The 19,612-nt window shown below is 39.1% G+C and overlaps 1 non-coding gene across 1 annotated transcript; it reads right to left on the bottom strand.

Annotated features, from left to right (window-relative positions):
- Positions 1-17,981: 17,981 nt before the first annotated feature.
- On the bottom strand, positions 17,982-18,168 carry LOC150094074 (U2 spliceosomal RNA). Its single transcript, XR_016550354.1, has one exon. It is a non-coding gene; the product is annotated as a U2 spliceosomal RNA (small nuclear RNA).
- Between the last annotated feature and the right edge of the window lie 1,444 nt (positions 18,169-19,612).

Raw genomic sequence — 19,612 nt, 5'->3', positions numbered from 1 at the left:
GTGGTTTCATGGGTTTGGAATGTTCGGAATTTCCATGTGGGCATATGTGTCAATGGCTTCAGTTGTTGTGTTTTGGTTTGCGTATGGAATTGTGGGTGATTTTTTTGGTTGCGTATGGAATTATGGGTGATGGTAGAGATAAGGAATCGTGTCGTGATTGGTGGGACACTTTAACAAGATCTAGATCAAGATAAGATAAGGAATCGTGACGTGAATGTTTGTTGTTATGAGATGTAGATAAGTGACGTCATTTGTTATTTGTAAATAAGTGACGTAATTTGTTAGTTGTAAATAAGTGACGTAATTTGTTAGTTGTAAATAAGTGACGTTATTATTTTGAATGGAAAGGGAGATATATTAGTGTATAAGGAATCGTATCGTGATTGGTGGACACTTTAAACAAGATCAAGATCAAGATAAGATAAGGAATCGTGACGTGAATGTTTGTTGTTGTTATTCAGTTTGGAATTTCGCTGGGGCCCTTGTCTGTCGGGGACATCACGTGGTGTGTTTGGTGCTATTTAGAGATAAGAATCATGATATTATGTGTTTGGAAATTCACAGTTTCGAGATTTTCTGAATTATTTACTTATATGGTATGTCACTCAAACATACAGTTTTTTTTTTTCCTTCTATAGATGGTAGTACTAATTTCCAATACATTATGGGGTATTTCTTTCCTGCTAAAGGGTGGGAATTCTTAGAGTAAGTCATGATGGCGACAGTCTTTCAACTTTTCTGAATAATTAATTATATACTGGTGTCAATCAAACACACACACACTTTTTTTTCCCATAGCTCATTTGTATTTTCTTCTATATTCATATTGTAATCACGTTCATATTTTATTCATAATTCATCCGAATATTTTGATTTGTCTAAAGTACGATCTTAAAGTTCAATAAATAATTTTTCTTCTATAGATGGTTGTACTAATTTTCCAATACATTTTGGGTATTTTTTTCCTGTTAAAGTGTGGGAATTCTTAGAGAAAGTCGTGATGGCTGTTGTGTTTCGAGTTTTTCTGAATAATTAATTATGTACTGGTGTCCCTTAAACACACACACATACACACACATACACATTAGACATAAAAAATCGCTAATGTATCCATGTTGATACTCTAATATATACTCTATGATTATTCTTATGGAAAAAAAAACTATTCAGTATTGGAATTATGCTTACCAAAAACATATGAGCAGTTGTTATGTTTAAGTTTAAAAAGTATTTACAGCTTTCCAGATGACGCTTGTAAATACGAATATTCCAAAATAGTTGAATTTTATATTCACAACACAACACAAACACAAAAACCACAAAGAATGAAATTTCTATAAATACTGTAACATGAACTAGTTAAGTACTTCGTCCTTTAGAATACAGACCATAGGTGCTGTGGTTTCGTCATTCACAATTCACAATATCCCCCAGCAAGAGGTTTTCTTCAAAGGGGTCTTTCACGAAGATGACATGCGTCACATCCATAAATTGTGGTATTTTTCAAAAGGTAGCATTTCCTCAAGTTTGGATATTACTCAAATACTTACATATGACTAAGGGATTAGTATTCACATGTTTGGATGACACACATCCTAAATTATTTATTCTTTGTTACCGTTGGCATTTATTGGTGTTACCGTTGGCATTTATTGGTGTAGTAAATTAATGCTTACATTTAATTTTAATTTAGTTTACTATCCGATTGGTTCTCTGTATTAATTCTTTCCCACTGTTGCCCAAGTTTGGTGGGAAAGTCTATGCGCCATTTTGTTTAGGGTAAGTGTTATCTGCGGTTTCAAATTCCGATTGCTGTTAGAGTATGGAATTCTGACAAGTGAAATTATTTTTTTTTCTAATTGATTGGTTAGTTTCTGTATTTAACTTTTAAAGGTCATATTCTAACAGAATAACTGAGCAAAATCTAATTCTGAATATTCCAAATTGTTGATTATTAACATATATTCACAGAACACAAACACAAGTCTGAAAATGCAGTTCACTTTTTCATTATAGGTTACTGTGGCTAACATATATTCACACCACAAAACATAGGAGTTGGAAGATATTTCTGTGAATAACCAGAAAAGCTGGTTGACTACTTAATTTAAATTACTGTCCGATTCTTCCCCACTGTTGCCCAAGCTTGGTGAGAAAGTCTATGCGCCGTTTTGTTTAGGGTAAGTGTTATTTCCGGTTTCGAATTGCGATTGCTGTTAGAGTATGGAATTCTGACAAGTGAAATTATTATTATTTTTTTTTTTTAAATTGATTCGTTATTTTCTGTATTTTACTTTTAAAGGTCATATTCTAACAGAATAACTGAGCAGAATTAATAAATATATAAAGTGTATGTGGATTTATTTTCCAACACTGTATATTTCTCATTAAGTCTTATCTTAAAGATATCTCTCTTATCTGGTCGGCATTTGTTGTACGTAGGTGAGAAATCGTGTGTTTTGGTTCGAACTCTTGGTTTCTGTTGGGAAATTACCAATATAACTATTAATTTTATCTTCGATTCCTTGTGCTTTTAACATATTTCTGTAAGTAGAATTTATTTATTTTATTTATTTTTTTCTTTAGCATTAGTAAATTTTAAGTAACTGATATGAGACAATCAAGGTTTTGAACTCTCTTCAGCATTTTTCTACAGCAATCTTTTTAAGAGTTTTTGTAATGTGCCGTTGGATTTAAATACCTAATGGCTCTGTAAAATAACCAAACTCTAACAGTATTGTGACTTTTCAGGTGAAATCTTCAACACTAAAATTCTAGCTGTTGATCAAGATTTGTCAGTTTCTTGAAATATTTGAGGGCTTGCATGAACAAATATGACTTTTAATTCAATGAATCAAAAAAAAATTCTCTGGTTACTTTGTGGCATGAAATTTCACATGGAAAAAAAAAGGAAAAAAATTGTTATCCTCCTTCTTAAAGTTGTTTATAACACATCAACGACACCCAAGTGTTCATTTAAATTTACACATTATATTTGAATAAAATATTTTTTACAAATTGTATTAACTGAATCTAACAATACAGAAAATAAATAAATTGAAAAATACATCAAAGGTTCTTCCATGTTTGTGGAATTGTCATCATATGGTTTTGACAATGTGACTCTCATCTGAAAGTTAATTTTTCATTTGGTGAACGTTGGGAATTTATTACTGTAGTAAAATTAAGGGTTCCATATTTATATTTTCGAATCCAATACATATACTTCTGAGAATTATTAAAAGCACAAAATCTTTTGTTATGTTTCCAAAAGCATTTAAAAGTACACGTTATGTTTTCACGTTTCTGGCATCCAATTTCATTTAAATCAAGAACAGGCCTCCCTATTAACATCGTTAATGTTTTTGATTTTTCTCTTCCTTTGGCAAGTAATATATGATATTTCCATGTTGATTCTATCATCCAATTTCTTAGTTTGTCCAAAGATAGTGAACCAATTTCCCACTTCAGCTGATGGTTATATTTTATTAACCAAGAATTCTGTTTTTTAACTCTTTCAGGTAATTCTTTCCAACTACAAGGTGATTTTGTTAATGCATCTTACACTAATTCCATTAGAAATACAAATTTATTTAGGAAATAAATTTGAACTCTTATTCAAAAGAAATTGTACATCCATTATAGCAATGATAACTGAAAATTCGTATTTTTCACCCGCTTTCGACTTTTCATTATCGTTTTCCTTCATTCTTCTTCTTCTTTTTCTTAGATTACTTCATATGGCACCACAAATTAATAGTTATTTATTATTATTTCACTGATTATTAGCTCTGATTGTATACTTTTTGGTAACTTTCGTTTATTTACAAAATTCTAAACAGTTAGAACTTTTCACAAAGAAACTTTCAAAGAATTTGTGGCTCACCCATTATTTTTACATTATCAAACACAAATCACAAAACAGCAGCTGCAGTGGATGAACGATTACCTTAAGTCCAAAGTCACTTGACTCTATGGTATTTTCTTATAGTACTGTTTACACTTACCATGCCCTACCCTGACCGTTCCTTCAAAAATGAGCCTTTTGTGCAGATGACTCAACGACATGTTTTCACATGCTGTTGGATATACTGTTGGTGTGTTTTTATCTTACTTTGTGTAGGGAAAGCTAAAATTAGTATATGTGTTATCTGGAGAGTACAAACATTTTCTCTATGCTAAACATTAAAGAAGAGTTAAAGTCACATTTTGTTGGGTTAATTAGGTGCTTCTCTCTCTCTCTCACTCACTCTCTCTCTCTCTCTCTCTCTCTCTCACTCTCTCTCTCTCTCTCTCTGTAAAATAACCAAATTCTAACATTTCGGATTTTTGATTATGTGAAAGAGTTGTTTTCAGATAACTCAAATAATGTCAATAGGTAGCATTAGACAATTTCTAAGGTAATCATGACATGGATATTAGTTTTCAACAATTTTTGTTGAAAACTAATGTCCCATCCTGGCATTAATTTCACAGTTGTGATTTTTTTAAAAATAATTAAACAGAATTGCATTAAGATATAAAGTTGTGGATTTAAATATCGACTTCTAATCAGAATAACTGAGTAAAAAATTCACTGTGGAAAAACATAACAACAAACGCACACATCTTTGTTCATTTAAGTTTACAAATTCATATTTTATTTCGCTGAAATACTATTTATAAGTATATTCACTGAGAAAAATTGGAAACATGTAATTACCTAAAAATATTTCACAACATTTAGTTTAGACTCTTAACATTTTCCAAAGAGTTCAATGAATAAAATTTTTGTTACTCACTGTTTCTTGGTTACATTACATCAAAATAGTTGGTCCTGCAAAAGAATTTTTAAATCAGATACCATGGTAACCACACTTCCATACATTTGATATTGTGTCAGTCTGGAAATGACACCATGCCTCCCTAAACATTCTGTGTATTCTTTTATCAGCAAATATACACAAACAGTTTTTGTAAAATGTTCGTAAATTTCCCAAATTAAAGAATCTTTATCGAATTGGATAAAATCTTGAAAGTCTAATTTTACAATTGATGAATTTAAATGATTAGCGATAATTTTCCCCATGATACGGACAGATGGTAATTCAGTTTCCAAAAATGTAAATGATTATCAATGTCATACATTTTTGGTGAAAATCTCTCAGCTTCTTCACAACTAACAGAAAATACTTTACTTCCATCAGCTCCTGTATCATTAAGTATTAGTTCCCCATCTTGGCATTTCAGAATATAACACTCACCGAGGTCCATTTTGTAGTCAACTCTTCTTTGCAAGTAGCCGAGGATATCAGACCACTTCCTGCATAATTTTTCTCAAGTGGTCCTGGATAAATACATCACAATGAATGTGTCTTCTAAAATAATAATCGGTTTTCATCCTTTTTGAGCTAGGTGAAGAGTTTTGTCTCGTGCTATTTTCCTGAAGAAAGAAAATTTCAATGACTTTTGTGGCTCACCCATTATTTTACTTTACTTTCCTGGATAGGAATCACCACAACACAATATGATAACTTCACAGGATGAACGAATTGCCCCAACTGAAAAGACACTTGACTCGTTTATTTTTCCTTATAGTACTGTTTACCTGACCCTTAACTCTGACCGTTTCTTCCAAAATGAAACTTTTGCGGAGATGATTCATGGACATGTTTCTACATGCTGTTGGATAAAACATGACAACAATGATGGATGTGTGTCACCCTGGGAAAATTCCAAGTTATCTTATCTCAAAAAGATCACCCACAATTCCATAGCCAAACAAAACATGACAACAATCACGTTATGTGTTAGGAAATTTCTGGGGAACATATGTCTCTCTTTCTGCGATATCACAGAGGGTGACATATGTCTTCCCTGCAATGCTCTCCCATCTAACCACATCACCTTAGTCTCTCCCCTCTCCCCCAGAAGATGTCTGCTCAGCCTAGTGGAGATGAGTGAGCTCATCTTTTGCAGATATCTTTTAGTGATTTTACCTCCAACTGATACTGATAACTTTTTTGGGAAAAAAAAAATTAAAAAACGCGTTTAGGAAAAAAACGCGTTTTTTATGATAACTTTTTTTGGAAAAAAATAAAAAAACGTGTTTCCTAAAAAGTTATCATTTTTTATGGTTTTTGTGTTTGTGTCGTGTTGTGGATATAAAATTCAACTATTTTGGAATATTCATATTTAGAAGAGTCATCTGGAAAGCTGTAAGTCCTTTTTTAACTTAAACATAACAACTGCTCATACGTTTTTGGTAAGCATAGTTCTAATACTGAATAGTTTTTTTTTCCATAAGAATAATCATAGGGTATATATTAGAGTATCAACATGAACATTAGCGATTTTTTATGTCTAATGTGTATGTGTGTGTATGTGTTTCAGGGACACCAGTACATAATTAATTATTCAGAAAAACTTGAAACACAACAGCCATCACGACTTTCTCTAAGAAATCCCACACTTTAACCAGAAAGAAATACCCAAAATGTATTGGAAAATTAGTACAACCATCTATAGAAGAAAAAATTATTTGTTGAACTTTAAGATCGTACTTTAGACAAATCAAAATATTCGGATGAATTATGAATAAAATATGAACTTGATTAGAATATGAATATAGAAGAAAATACATATGAGCTATGGAAAAAAGTGTGCGTGTGTTTGATTGACACTAGTATATAATTAATTATTCAGAAAATCCCCAAAGACTGTCGCCATCACGATTTATTCTAAGAATTCCCACCCTTTAACAGGAAAGAAATACCCCATAATGTATTGGAAATTAGTACTACCATCTATAGAAGAAAAAAAAACTGTATGTTTGAGTGACATACCATATAATTAAATAATTCAGAAAATCTCGAAACTGTGAATTTCCAAACACATAACGTCACGATTCTTATCTCTAAATATCACCAAACACACCATGCGATGTCCCCGACAGACAAGGGCCCCAGCGAAATTCCAAACTAAAAAACAATAACAATCATTCGCGTCACGATTCCTTATCTTATCTTGATCGTGTTTAAAGTGTCCACCAATCACGTCACGATTCCTTATCTCTACCATCACCCATAATTCCATACGCGACCAAAAAAAATACCCACAAATCCATACGCGAACCAAAACACAACTGAAGCCATTAACACATATGCCCACAGGGAAATTCCGAACGTTCCAAACCCATGAAGCCACACCCACAATGACGTCAACCAATCACCTCACGATTCCTTATCTTATCTTGATCTTGATCTTGTTCATACCGCCACCCATTCTACTAACCTCCAAGCCCGCCCAGGGCGAGCAATTATCTCACAAACATTTCCATTCACTGTTTCCATGTCTGATAGTGGGGAATATCAAAAGCGCTTTTGCTTCACCCTTAGAGCCAGAAATGTTAATCATCTCAGGGCTTTTTCTCGCCTATTTTGCTGGATGATGATTCCTCTTCTCCCATGGACAGGAACTTCCTGATGGCGTTTCTTGGCGATAGTATGATATCGGACGGTGCGCCTTTCCCTTCGATGTCGGAATTTCCGCCGGTACGAAAGCATAAAATGTCGACATATGCTGGCTTCACTCCTTCGCTGAAAGTTTCGACGGAATAATATCGCGGACGTATAACAGAACCGGCAGTAGAAGTGACGATGGTCCGAAACAGATCGAGAATAGACAAGGGAAAAACGCCAGGTGCAGAGCATAGCTTAATCTGATGACCATAGTGACCCACCACGTGAACGCAGGGTTTTGGAAGAATCGAAAGTTAATTCAAACAAAGAAGAACAGTTCAGACGGACCTGGAGATCCTGCCCCAAGAAATGGTAAAGTACAGATTTTGTTGTATAATTACCCAGTTGGAAAAAGGGGAAAGATCATTGTAGTGTATTAATCGAGTGTGGACAGTATTTGAGAACTTTAAGTGATTATTTAGCAGTGGCTAATGTCCATAAGACAAATTGTTAGGAATGATTATAGATGATGGTGACTAGCTTAATATTCAAGACTAAAATAGTAGGTAGAAAATTTTGTAGAAGTGCATAATGTGGATATTATGTGTGGTAAGCCTCTAACTCAAAGGAGAGATTTATTGTTCATGTATTAGAGTATTAATCAGTTTGAAAAAGTTTTGATTTAGCATGTCATTGAACTAATTGAAAGTGAGATTGGTCTAAGTGTATATTATGTCTTTAGATTCCAATAAATATGTTTTTTTTCTTTTATACCTGAGCTTTGCCTGTTATGAACCAAAACTACCACTCATTAATCTGAACCATAGCGGGGGGGGGGGGATGGAGTTGAAAGAAAGGCATAACATGTTATAGAGGTTACGACTGCAAACCAGAATTTACTTAGCCACAGTAGAGCATTTAATTTATGAGCACTAAATTTATTCACCTATGTGCACCAAAAGTCTGGAAAAAGTCTCACTGAATAAGCGTTCCCTCTATTCTAAGATATTGGCTGGCGCAGCTTTAAAAAATAAATTTGTCAATATCTGAAGAGGAGACGGCCCCAGAAAGAAATTAGAGGATTTGTTTCTTTTAGAAAGGAATGACCTTTAACAGTCAGGGTAAGCACGTGAGTAAAATTAGGAATCGACTAGAGATAAAGAATTTGCTTTTCTTATAGAATGAACACGTAAGAAGTGACATAGTTATTAGAGCCAGGGAAATTTCATAAGCCTTGTAGTTATTGTAGACAGGTAAATTCATAAGGGAAGTAAAATTAATTTTAGGAAGAGCAACGACATATAATGGCGCACACGGCAATATATAACAATGGCAAAAGTGTAACACTACATTCTGGTTTAGCCGACAGCGCCGAGATTTGATCCGTTCTGATAAGAACAGATTTTGTTTGAGTACCATTTCTGTTTATTCTAACTATTGTTAGACATCCTTCATAACCAGGGCGAATCTCTGCCAAGGCTATGGAAGACATACTCTTCGATAAAACACAATTATTAAAATTTCAGGCTGAGCTTCCACTTCTTTGATTACACTTTATACCTTTAGTTGCTTACCGTTTTGTCTCTTTGACTCTCCCACTGGTCTGTGCCGTCCTTGCCCACTCTGGCTATGCTTCAGCAGATGGGATTTGTAGACTTTGCAGACCTGGGAGCTCTGTTGAAACTATGATCTGGAAGTGAGAAGACTGATAGGAAAGCTGAAGAAAAACTGGACTTGAAGTGGGTGGGCAGGGTGGGTTCCTGCTTACGGATTTATTATTATAGAGGTGGAGGAACTCTCTAGCGAAAGGTGCCAGCCCCCTTCCTAGATTCTGCTCGCTATGCCGTCTCAAATGCAAATATTAGGGATAGATTTGAGACGGCACAGCTGTACAGGGGGTTAGTTTGTTGGTGGTTAATTGTAAATTTTAATTAACACTAAAACTGTTAATCTGTAACTGAACTGGCTAAAGATCTATGTTAGATATAAATTAATCGTTAGTAATCTGTTCCTCAGTTACTTCTGGTTAAGATTATTAGGATAGAAGCAATTTTTTTTAAATTAAAGAAAGGTTAGTGGGGTTAGTAAAGTATTTAAAAAGAAAATTCAAAAAATTCATACCTTTAGAGCACTCGGCGGCTAAGTAGTTCTTCCATCCCAGAGGCTACCTGAAGTTGGCCTTTCCTGCTGCGATGTAGGGTCCTAAAGTCTTCCATACTCTAACGTTCCTGCAAGAAAAGCTTTTTTGACGTCTCATGGGTTTTTTTCTTTTTTAATGTTATGTTTGCGTTTCTAGTATATTGTATTCTGTGTGTTCGTGTGTCAAAAGTTACTTCTCAGTTGTCCCTCATGTATGTTCGCGAAAATGGGAGGTGTGCACCATTTCTTGGTGCAATTGTACTCTCCCATTAGCGTTAGGTTAGTATGCATGTAGTTCCTTATTCAGCATTTTGCTGAAGCTAATATGTCCGGTAATCCTAGCTGGTGTGTCGAGTATGCCGTGGCGTTTCTGATTTTCCATAAACGAAGTTCTTTAATTGTGAAAAGGAGGAGTAAATTTTTAATTGGTTTCGTGTTTACGTCTAAGTAAACTATCATTTCTTTTGTGGTGACAGGGATATTAAATTTATTTATCACATAGTTCCATACGCAACTGAGCAATCGTACATTAAATGGACGATGGTTTCTTCCCCAGGGCAAAAAAACGCATTAAACGCTAATTAAGCTCAGATTTAAGTGTATGCTTCGGTTTGGTTCGCCACTTGTCTGGTTTGATTTTATTATATGTGTCGTTGTATTTTATTCTATTGTCGATAATTTTCATAAATATTTTGTAATCGCTGTTTCTTAGTGTATTCGGCCTCCATCTTGTAATTTGGTTTATGTTGTTGCCTACTTTAGATATAAAATTGGTTAGGCCCCTTTTAAAATCGGCGGGTATTTTATTTTGTGTCTAGGAAAGTGTTAAATAACTCTGAGTTTTGGCCCTAATATGTGAATAAAAGTTTTATAAAATTCTATGGTTATTCCATCTATTCCGGGTGTTTTTTGTTGCCGAATGATTTAATTGCTTCAGTCACTTCATTTAATGTGATTCGTTTTTCTTGGTATGCTTGATGATGTTGAGGCGTTTGAGGGAAAATTACTGTTTTCCCATGTGGTTGTTTCCCGAGTATCTTTGGTTGCTTGTGTGAATAGGTCAGTGTAGTATTTGTGGAATACCTGCGTTATTTCCAGGGTAGTGTTGGTGGTCTTGTCGTTTTCGTCTTTTATGTTTCTGATAAGGTTAGTGGAGCGTTTAATGTTTAGTCTTTCGAGAAGGCCGCGTTGTCCGTTTCTTGGAGTAGCCAGTGGGCCCTAATTCTCCATTTAAATTTTCGGGTTTCCTCTATATCTAATGACCTAATGTCTTCTTGTATTTCTTTGATTATGCAGTGGTTCAATGACCCTGGTGGTGTGTGACGCGAGAATTGTCTGAGTTCTCGGTATAGTTTCCTTCGTTTTTCTTTCTGTTCAGCCGTTTTACGTTTTGCAGTGTTTTGGAAGACATTCGCAGTGAGGTTTTTCATTGCGGTCCACCAATCTTGGATCTCTTCTCTCGTTCTGATAAGAACAGATAATAATAATTTGTGAGTTCAACAAACTTCATCATTGGCCTGTAGAGTAAGATAGGCTGATAGTCAGCAGATAGTAGGAGAGAAAATAAAGATAGTGCATAGTAGTATAGAGTAGGTAAAAGAGGCCTCAGTTGACCTGTTTTAGCTGTTTGCCCCCCAGGGGCGATTCTAAAACAGTCGTTGATTTTTCAGTTTAAAAAAAAAAAGGAAAAATCCTTAAAAGGAAACATGTAATAAGGACATGAAGTACAGAGAGAACAAAAAAAAAAGTTTGGAAAGGCAGTAGGAAAGTAATACAGGTTTGGAACTGAAAAGAAATGGGGGGGGAGCTGGGGGGGGGGGGGGGTGGGGGGGGGGGGGGGTGGGGGGGGGGGGGGGTGGGGGGGGGGGGGGGTGGGGGGGGGGGGGGGTGGGGGGGGGGGGGGGTGGGGGGGGGGGGGGGTGGGGGGGGGGGGGGGTGGGGGGGGGGGGGGGTGGGGGGGGGGGGGGGTGGGGGGGGGGGGGGGTGGGGGGGGGGGGGGGTGGGGGGGGGGGGGGGTGGGGGGGGGGGGGGGTGGGGGGGGGGGGGGGTGGGGGGGGGGGGGGGTGGGGGGGGGGGGGGGTGGGGGGGGGGGGGGGTGGGGGGGGGGGGGGGTGGGGGGGGGGGGGGGTGGGGGGGGGGGGGGGTGGGGGGGGGGGGGGGTGGGGGGGGGGGGGGGTGGGGGGGGGGGGGGGTGGGGGGGGGGGGGGGTGGGGGGGGGGGGGGGTGGGGGGGGGGGGGGGTGGGGGGGGGGGGGGGTGGGGGGGGGGGGGGGTGGGGGGGGGGGGGGGTGGGGGGGGGGGGGGGTGGGGTTCGCATGGGTTCTGTGTGGACATGTGTTAACCTTGTGTTCCCTATTGCCAGACTTGCGACACGGTGATTCACATTGGTCCAATGTATGTTCGGTTGATGAACAGTTGCGGCATTTCTTATTTTTTGGGCAATTAGCGCTATGGTGGTCTAAAGCGGCGCAGCGAAGACATTGTTTTCTTACGCCACGGTAGTTCACTTTTACTCTGGCAGAGCCTAAGAAAATCAAATTGGGGACTTCGGTTTTCATTTCAATCGAAATGCTCACCTTCCCTCATTTCCACTCTGTGACGTCCACATTTTGGCCGATCGTTACATTTCGGACTGTTCCCCACTTTGAGAAGATTGTTTTAATTATTCCTCTCCGATTTCTAGATATTCCAGCGGAAATCTGTCTATCTTTACAGTTTTTAAAATACTCCCTACTAGGAAGGGAACGTAGTTTCTCCCTTCACATTCTAATCCCTCAAGGAGCTTTTCCCTTGTCTCTATATTCTTTGTTACGACTTGTAACCCCCCCCCCACCTCATAAGGGGTAAGCCCGTATATGCTTTCTGCGTTAGTCGTGAGTAGAGCTCTCACAAACGTTATCTTCTCGATGTTCGGGTCAATCTCGATCGCGAGAGTACGAACTCTTGGCAATTGACAATTGACATTTATGTCTTTAGGGGTGAAGCAAGATGCTTTTCATATTCCCCGCTATCTGTTGTGGTTACAGTGAGGGTAAAATTTATGAGCAGTTTGCTCGCCCTGAATGGGCATGGAGATTATGCATCGCTAAAGGAGGCTAATATAGCTTTTATTCTTCTATATTTGAATATGTCCGTTGGATCGTATGCTGCAGTTTGCTGAACAAAATCGTTGGAATGTGTGGACGTCTTGAGGAAAAATGGATGCTAAGGATTGTGGAAAAGAGAAAATATAGGGAATATTTGTGTCTCTGTGGAGTTGATTGTTTCTAACATACCACGGGGCATTCAGAATCATTCTCAAGCACTTGTTCTGCTTGAGAATGATTCACCGTACTTTGATAATGTTAGCATATGAGGTGTGGCCCCAGGCCGGAGAGGCATAGGTGATTATAGGTCGAATCGTCACCTGGTATAGTTGCAATTTGATTCTGTTGCTGAGCTTGCTATTTCTATTAATTAGCGGATAGATCTGAGCTACGGCTTTAGATGCCTTTGCGCACGTAGACTTCATGTGTTGGTTGAAAGATATCTTTTTGTCGAGAATGACATCCAGGTAATTTGTTTCTGTCTGCCAGGGAATTTTAGAATTAAATAGTAACACATCTCCTGCAGGAGACATTGCCCTTTATGTGAAAAGAACGGCTGAGCTTTTCCGGGGGGTTGACTTTCAGTCTCCACTTGGAGAACCAGTCTCCAGCTTTAGAAGGTTTTCTTGGAGCTTTCTGTTAATCAAATGGGGTCTGAGATATCTGGTTAGTATTGCCGTATCTTCCACATACAGGGCCAAAATAGAACTCATCGGATTATGCGGGATGTCTGACATGTATACAGAAAACAGCAATGGAGCCAGTAGATATCCCTGTGGCACTCCAGCAAATATATGGCGCTGGTACGATGTAGAACGTTGATTTTTACTTTCATTGATCTGATCTGAAGATACGAATGGATCAGATGAACCATTTTTATGATGTACCGGCTGAGATAAGTTTGTGCAGGAGACCAAAATGCCAGATTTTGTCAAATGCTTTGGATAGGTCCAGGAAAACAGCTCCCGCACATTGGAGCCAGTTGTAGCTGGTGGTGATGTATTCGACAATTCTGTGGATTTGCTGAGTAGTACTATGGTGTTGCCGAAAACCAAACTGTTCTTTAGGGAGAATGTTTAGTTCATTTACTGAGGTTTGGAGTCGTGAGAGATCACCTTCTCTGCAACCTTACCCAGATTAGAGATAAGACTGATTGAACGATAATTTTGCGGTAAGTGTGGGTCTATGCCTAGCTTATGAATAGGAATTACATCAGCCAGTTTCCAGGTGGAAGGAAAATAGTGACATCTTAAGATTGAATTTATTATACTGGTGAGGTGCACTACAGATTTCCGAGGCAGCAGCTTGATCACCCTGTTTGAGATGCAATCTGGTCCAGGAGCTTTATTGTTCTTAAGTTTTTAATAATATCATATAATTGAACAGGTGATGTGGGTGCAATATGGTCAGCGCTGGTATCTGGGAGATTTAAAGCGTGTCTGACCTGTCTGTGGATTTTGTACAAGTGATTGAAATGTAAGATATTATATGAGGGTTTGCACTGCTTTTCAAAAACCTTAGTATGGCTTGTGCCTTATCTACATCTGTGTGAACTAAGCCCTGGTTTGAGATTATGGGGGGAGGAAACTGTGTTTACTTCCGATGTTTCTCAGTAACTCCTAGATTGAGTGATCAATAGGAGAGATAGAGGATAACTTTTTATCCCAAACTGGGTTTCTATGAGTTTTAAGTGCATCTCTAACTGCCCCATTTATCCTGTTTAGAGCTGTTTTATCTTGTGGTTCACGCGTGTTACGGAATCTTTTCCTAGCTCTGTTTTTGTCTCTAATCAAGTTCATGATGTTTTCAAGCAAACGATCTGGCTTTCGGGCAGATTTGTAGGATGTAGCTACCTTTATAGCAGAATTAATTTGTTGTGTGAGATTTGTAAATGCAGTTTCTACTTCTTCTTTTGTGCGTCTGTGAGGAACAGGTCCAATATAATCCTTGAGTGCTGCTAACAGTCTTTCCCATGCAATATAGGAGTGAGAAGGAGGACACAGGTATTCTTCATTTCCCAGCTGTAGTACAATTGGATTGTGATCGGATGATAGTTCATCCATAGATACGATGTTTAATATCCTGAAGTTTAATATCCTGCAGGATAGCTATATCCAGGATGTCAGCAGTGCCTAACGTACTGAGATGAGTTGGTTCGGTGGGGCCTGCCACAACAGCTTTGCTTGATCCTAAGTAATTGGAAAGGATGCAACCATTCTTGTTTGTGGTTGTACAATTCCACGCAGGATGCTTGGAATTCAGATCCCCGGCAATAATGGCGGGCTCTCTGATGCATAAGATGGCATTTAGATCAGAGTGAAATAGAGATTTTTGGGGAGGGTTGTAAGCTGAGTAGATTTTCAGTTTGCCAGTGGAGCTAGTGACTACTTCCACGCCTGTGATCTCAAGGTTAGTGGTTGAAGGATTGCTCACAGAGTGATGCTTAATGTAGTTTTTAATGAAGATGGCAGTGTCGCCGCCTCTGTAGAATAGTCTGTAATTTCTGTATAGGTGATAGCCCCATATTGTAGAATTGTCTGAGGGTCTTAAATGAGTTTCACTGATTAAAATAACATCTGGTTGATACCTATATGTGAAATCTCGTAGTTCCAGAATTTTGTTTTTGAGGCCATTTGCATTCCAAGCAACTATCTGAAGAGATGCTGGAATGAGTTTGTTACTATTCATTTATGAGAGCTGTGAGGATGACCTGTATTTCACGAAGAAATCTTTTAGTGGGGGTTTCACTAGGGTTTGATAGGCTGAAATGTTGTAGCATGTTTGCTAGTGAGGCCGTAATAACAGCTGTTAGATTTTTAGGTGCTGTCGGTTGATTTTGTTCCGATATTGGTCTATTTGTACGGTCAAATCGGCATAACATCTTGTTTGCTTTTGGGTGTCTCTATTTTTGGAGGTCTCCGACTGTGGTCGATGAGTCTCCGGTTTTGATGCCTGGGCCTCTGTTGTTCTTATACTGTAGGAGGAAGAGGGCTGATTTACTTCCTCCTTCCGTCTGTTCTTTGAATGCTGAGTACATCCTTTGTAGTTCGCAGGATGAGGGCCACCGCAGTTGGCACATTTGGCAGAGGTGGTCCTCGGCTTTGTGCAGGTATTGGTTGGGTGGCTGTCCCCATGTTTCAAACGACTATATTCTGCTCTACAAAGATTTTGGGCAGGGCCAAACTTCTGGCACCTGTGGTACTGTCCAGAAGATGATCTTTTCCGGAGTGGTTCTGGTGTGACGATGAGACCACAAACTGTTTTTAAGTTGTAGATATCCGTGTATATTTTATGAATCTCAACTACGACTAATGGCATGGGAGTCTGTTCTGCTTTGTACATTCTGCTGACCTTGACTGGAGGCAGATCCTGAAAATTCAGGTCAGCAGCTATTTCTGCTGTGTCAATGTCTTCACAGACACCACGAAGGACCACTTTTAAGTTTTTTTCGGAACTGAGCACAAAGGTATGATACTGGATGCCTCTGTCGTCCAGTTCTTTGGTCAATCTTCTATAATTTGTCACTGTTGCTGGCTGGATCTTTATGCCTTCATCCATGTTTTTGGCCTTAATGAAGCCAATGTGTAGATTGGACATTGTGGATCTTAAAGCTGCCCACTTCTGCTTTTCTCTAAGGATGATCGGAGGCACCTTTTCTTTGAGAGAAATAGCGGCGTCCGAACCCTGAGAATCCTGTTCTATTTCATTATTGTCATTGTGCGGTTCTTTTGTTGTTCTTCGCTTTTTGCGTGCTCGCACTTCTACAAAGTCTGAAGGAGTAGAAGGCAGTAAATCTGACTGACCTTCTGTGATAACATCTGTGACACTTTCCGGGGGAAACGTGTCGTAAAATTTCACTTTTCCCGGCCAATTGTTGTTAACTAGTTCACCTAGTCTTATAAATTCTTTATATACCTCCTCGAATATTGTCTCATTTAGCTGTTTTTCCATGACTATCAATGTGAAGTATCTATATTTTAAAAAAAAAATAAAAAAAACACGCTTACCGTGCAGTTGTAGTCTTACCGTGACTGCTACAGGACTCTGTACTGTTCTGGCAAGAGCAGCACTGAATCAAAAATTGCATGATATTCAAGACACATAATATAATAAGCGCACCACAATTCCAAAACTGACCGAGCGGCGGACATCACTATCGCGCTAACTCCGATCCTCCATTACTAAAATGTCATCGGTCGAAAAAAAAGGGGGTCGTCGCCGAGGATGACCGCACGTTTATGGTGTGGTCTCCTTCTGTCAGAAAACAGCAGGCCTCACCTCCAGAAGACGGTTCTTTCGTTGCTCTGAGCAGTAGAGGAAGCGGGATCGACCCGGGTCCTAAAATTTTCCCCATTACGTTTAAGCCTGCGGCGTCTTTCGTTGCTCTGACCTGCAGAGGTGGTGATGCCCCTGAAGCCCTTCTTATTAGAATGGCTTGTAGTAGCCATTCGTTCAGGAACAGATGCTATATCTATAGCAAAACACCACTTTGCGGCACCAAATCAACCCCCATGACACTTCCCCCTTATCGTTTTCCCGTCCAGCAGAGGAAGCGGGATCGACCCGGGTCTTAAAGCTCCCAACACGCGTTTTTCAATTAAAAGACTCTGTGATTAGTAGAGGATTCGGACACGGGACCTAACATTCCACCCACGTGGAAGCCTGCGACTTCTAAAGTGACTCTGTTCTGTAGAGGTGCCGGTGCAATAGAAGCCCTTCTTATTAGAAGTCAACAGATATCACTTTCTTGGAAGAAACACTAGGCATAACCTTCAGAATAGGATTCTTTCGTTGTTGTGTTAGTAGAGGAAGCGGGCTCAACCCGGGTCCTAAAACACGCGTTTGCCGATCAAAAGGCTCTCTGATTAGTAGAGAAAGCGGCCTGGGTCCGAACGTTGCACCCACGTCGAAGCCAGCACCTTCTAAAGTTGCTCTGATCTGGAGAAGTGCCGGTGATGCGAGTTAAGCCTTCCTTATTAGAAGTAGAAGCGATTCTTATTAGAAGCCATTCGTTGATGAACACCTATTATTACACAATAGCAAAAAAAACAGAAGAAACGCTTCCTTCCGCCCCCTACCTACATAAGTGAACTTTGCCTTTTTCTTATTTTCGGTCTTTTCAAGTGGGACCGAGCGCAACACTTATACGTCAAGTATTGTTCAAATTTTTGTGGTGTGTGTTGAGTACCTTCCCTTCATCTTGGATAAAGTGGGCTCGCCCGGGTACTAAAGTTAACCGTGCGGAAGCCTGCAGCTTCTAAAGTGACTCTGATCTGGAAAGGTGCCGGTGCAATTAGCACCCCTTGTTTTTGATTGGAGTCTAATGAACTGACCCTGGAGGTAGTGCAATACTTGGCCAACTCGTGGCAAAGGTGGAGCAAGCTCCAAGCACTCAGCCGACTTTCAAAAATCAGTTTAAAATCTTGGACTCCGATGGAACACGTATCAGATATTCAGCTGATCAGGACAGATTTTGTTTGAGTACCTTTTACTGTTCACAACTAACTTTCGTTAGCGTCCTCCGTGACCAGGGCATGACTCCACCAAGGCCAATAGAGGACATACTCACTGATAAAATACAGCTATCGAAGTTTTCAGCCTCCGCTTCCACTTCTCTAAGTATACCTTATACCTTTAGTAAATTACCATTTTGGATCTATGAAATTCCCATTGGTCTCTTTCGTTATTGCCCACTCTGGCCACTGTTTGAGCCAGAGGGGTTTTTAGACTTTGCAGGCCTGGGAATCCTGGTGAAACTCATGGTCTGAATGTAGAAGGCAGATAGGAAAGCTTAAGAAAAAACTGGTCTTGAAGAGGGTGGGAGGGGTGGGATTCTATTAAAATACTTAGGTTTAGAATCTAACTAGCGAAAGGTACCAGTCCCTTGTCTAGTTTCTGTTCACCGTGCAGTCCACCCCACTTATTTGGGATTGCCCGTAGAGTGCACGGTGAGCTGGGGTTAAAACCTAGTAATTTTCAATAATATTACTGCTATTTATAAGCTTAATTTTATTTTAACCAATATATACATATACTCACTTATTAGCTATCAATTGATTATTTGGTTAGTAATCTATTCCTCAGTTCCTTCTGGGTAAGGTTAGTGGGATACTTACACTAATACAAAAATTTTTTTTATTAGTTTTTTATCTTTTGAAATTTTTTGTTATTTTTTTTGCATGCAGATATTCTTTTATAAGCTAATAAGTAAGGTTAGTAGGGTTAGTAAAATGATTAATAAGTCATACCTTTAGAGCACTTGGTGGCTTTGTACTTCTTTCATCCAAGAGGCCATTTTCATGGTTGCCTGAAGTTGGTCTTACCTGCTGCGATGTAGGGTCCTAAAGTCTTCCATACTCTAAATTCTAGTGCACAGATACTCTAAAGCATCTGTGCATTTTTTGGTGAATTTGTACTCTCCCATTAGTGTCAGGTTCGTATGCATGTAATTTCTAATTGAGCACCCCGCCGAAGCCAGGATGTCTAGCAGACCAAGTTGGTGGATCGAGTGTGCTTTAGCTTTTCTGATTTTCCATATGTGGAAACGGAGTTCCTTCATTGTGAAAAGAATGAGTGTGTTTTTTATCGGTTTTGTGTCTATGTTGAGATATACTATGGTTTGTTTTGAGGAAAGAGGGATATTGAATTTATTTCCCACGCAGTTCCACGTAGTTCCTTGGGCAATGGTACAGTACATGTTCGACTGTCTCTTCCCCAGGGCAAAAGACGCGTGTTTCATGTGGGGCTTTCCCTCTTCTATGTAGTTCGTGCCACGTTGGGAAGAAGGTCCATTCTCCACGCAAGAGCACTTCTCGATGGATAAGTGTCAACGTGTTTGTGTATGTTTTCCCACGTTTTTTTCCATGGTTTGTCGCTGGTGTTTTTGTAATGTGTACGGTGTTATTTTGTTTGTTATTTGGAGAAGGCTATCGGATGATAAGTTAATAAC

Source organism: Typopeltis vanoorti, chromosome 23, assembly GCF_054136105.1.
Source record: "Typopeltis vanoorti isolate ZY-2024b chromosome 23, IOZ_Tvanoo_1.0, whole genome shotgun sequence".
NCBI lineage: Eukaryota > Metazoa > Arthropoda > Arachnida > Uropygi > Thelyphonidae > Typopeltis > Typopeltis vanoorti.
The sequence above is the reverse complement of the archived record's forward strand: the minus strand, read 5'-3'. Positions and strand labels throughout refer to the sequence as shown.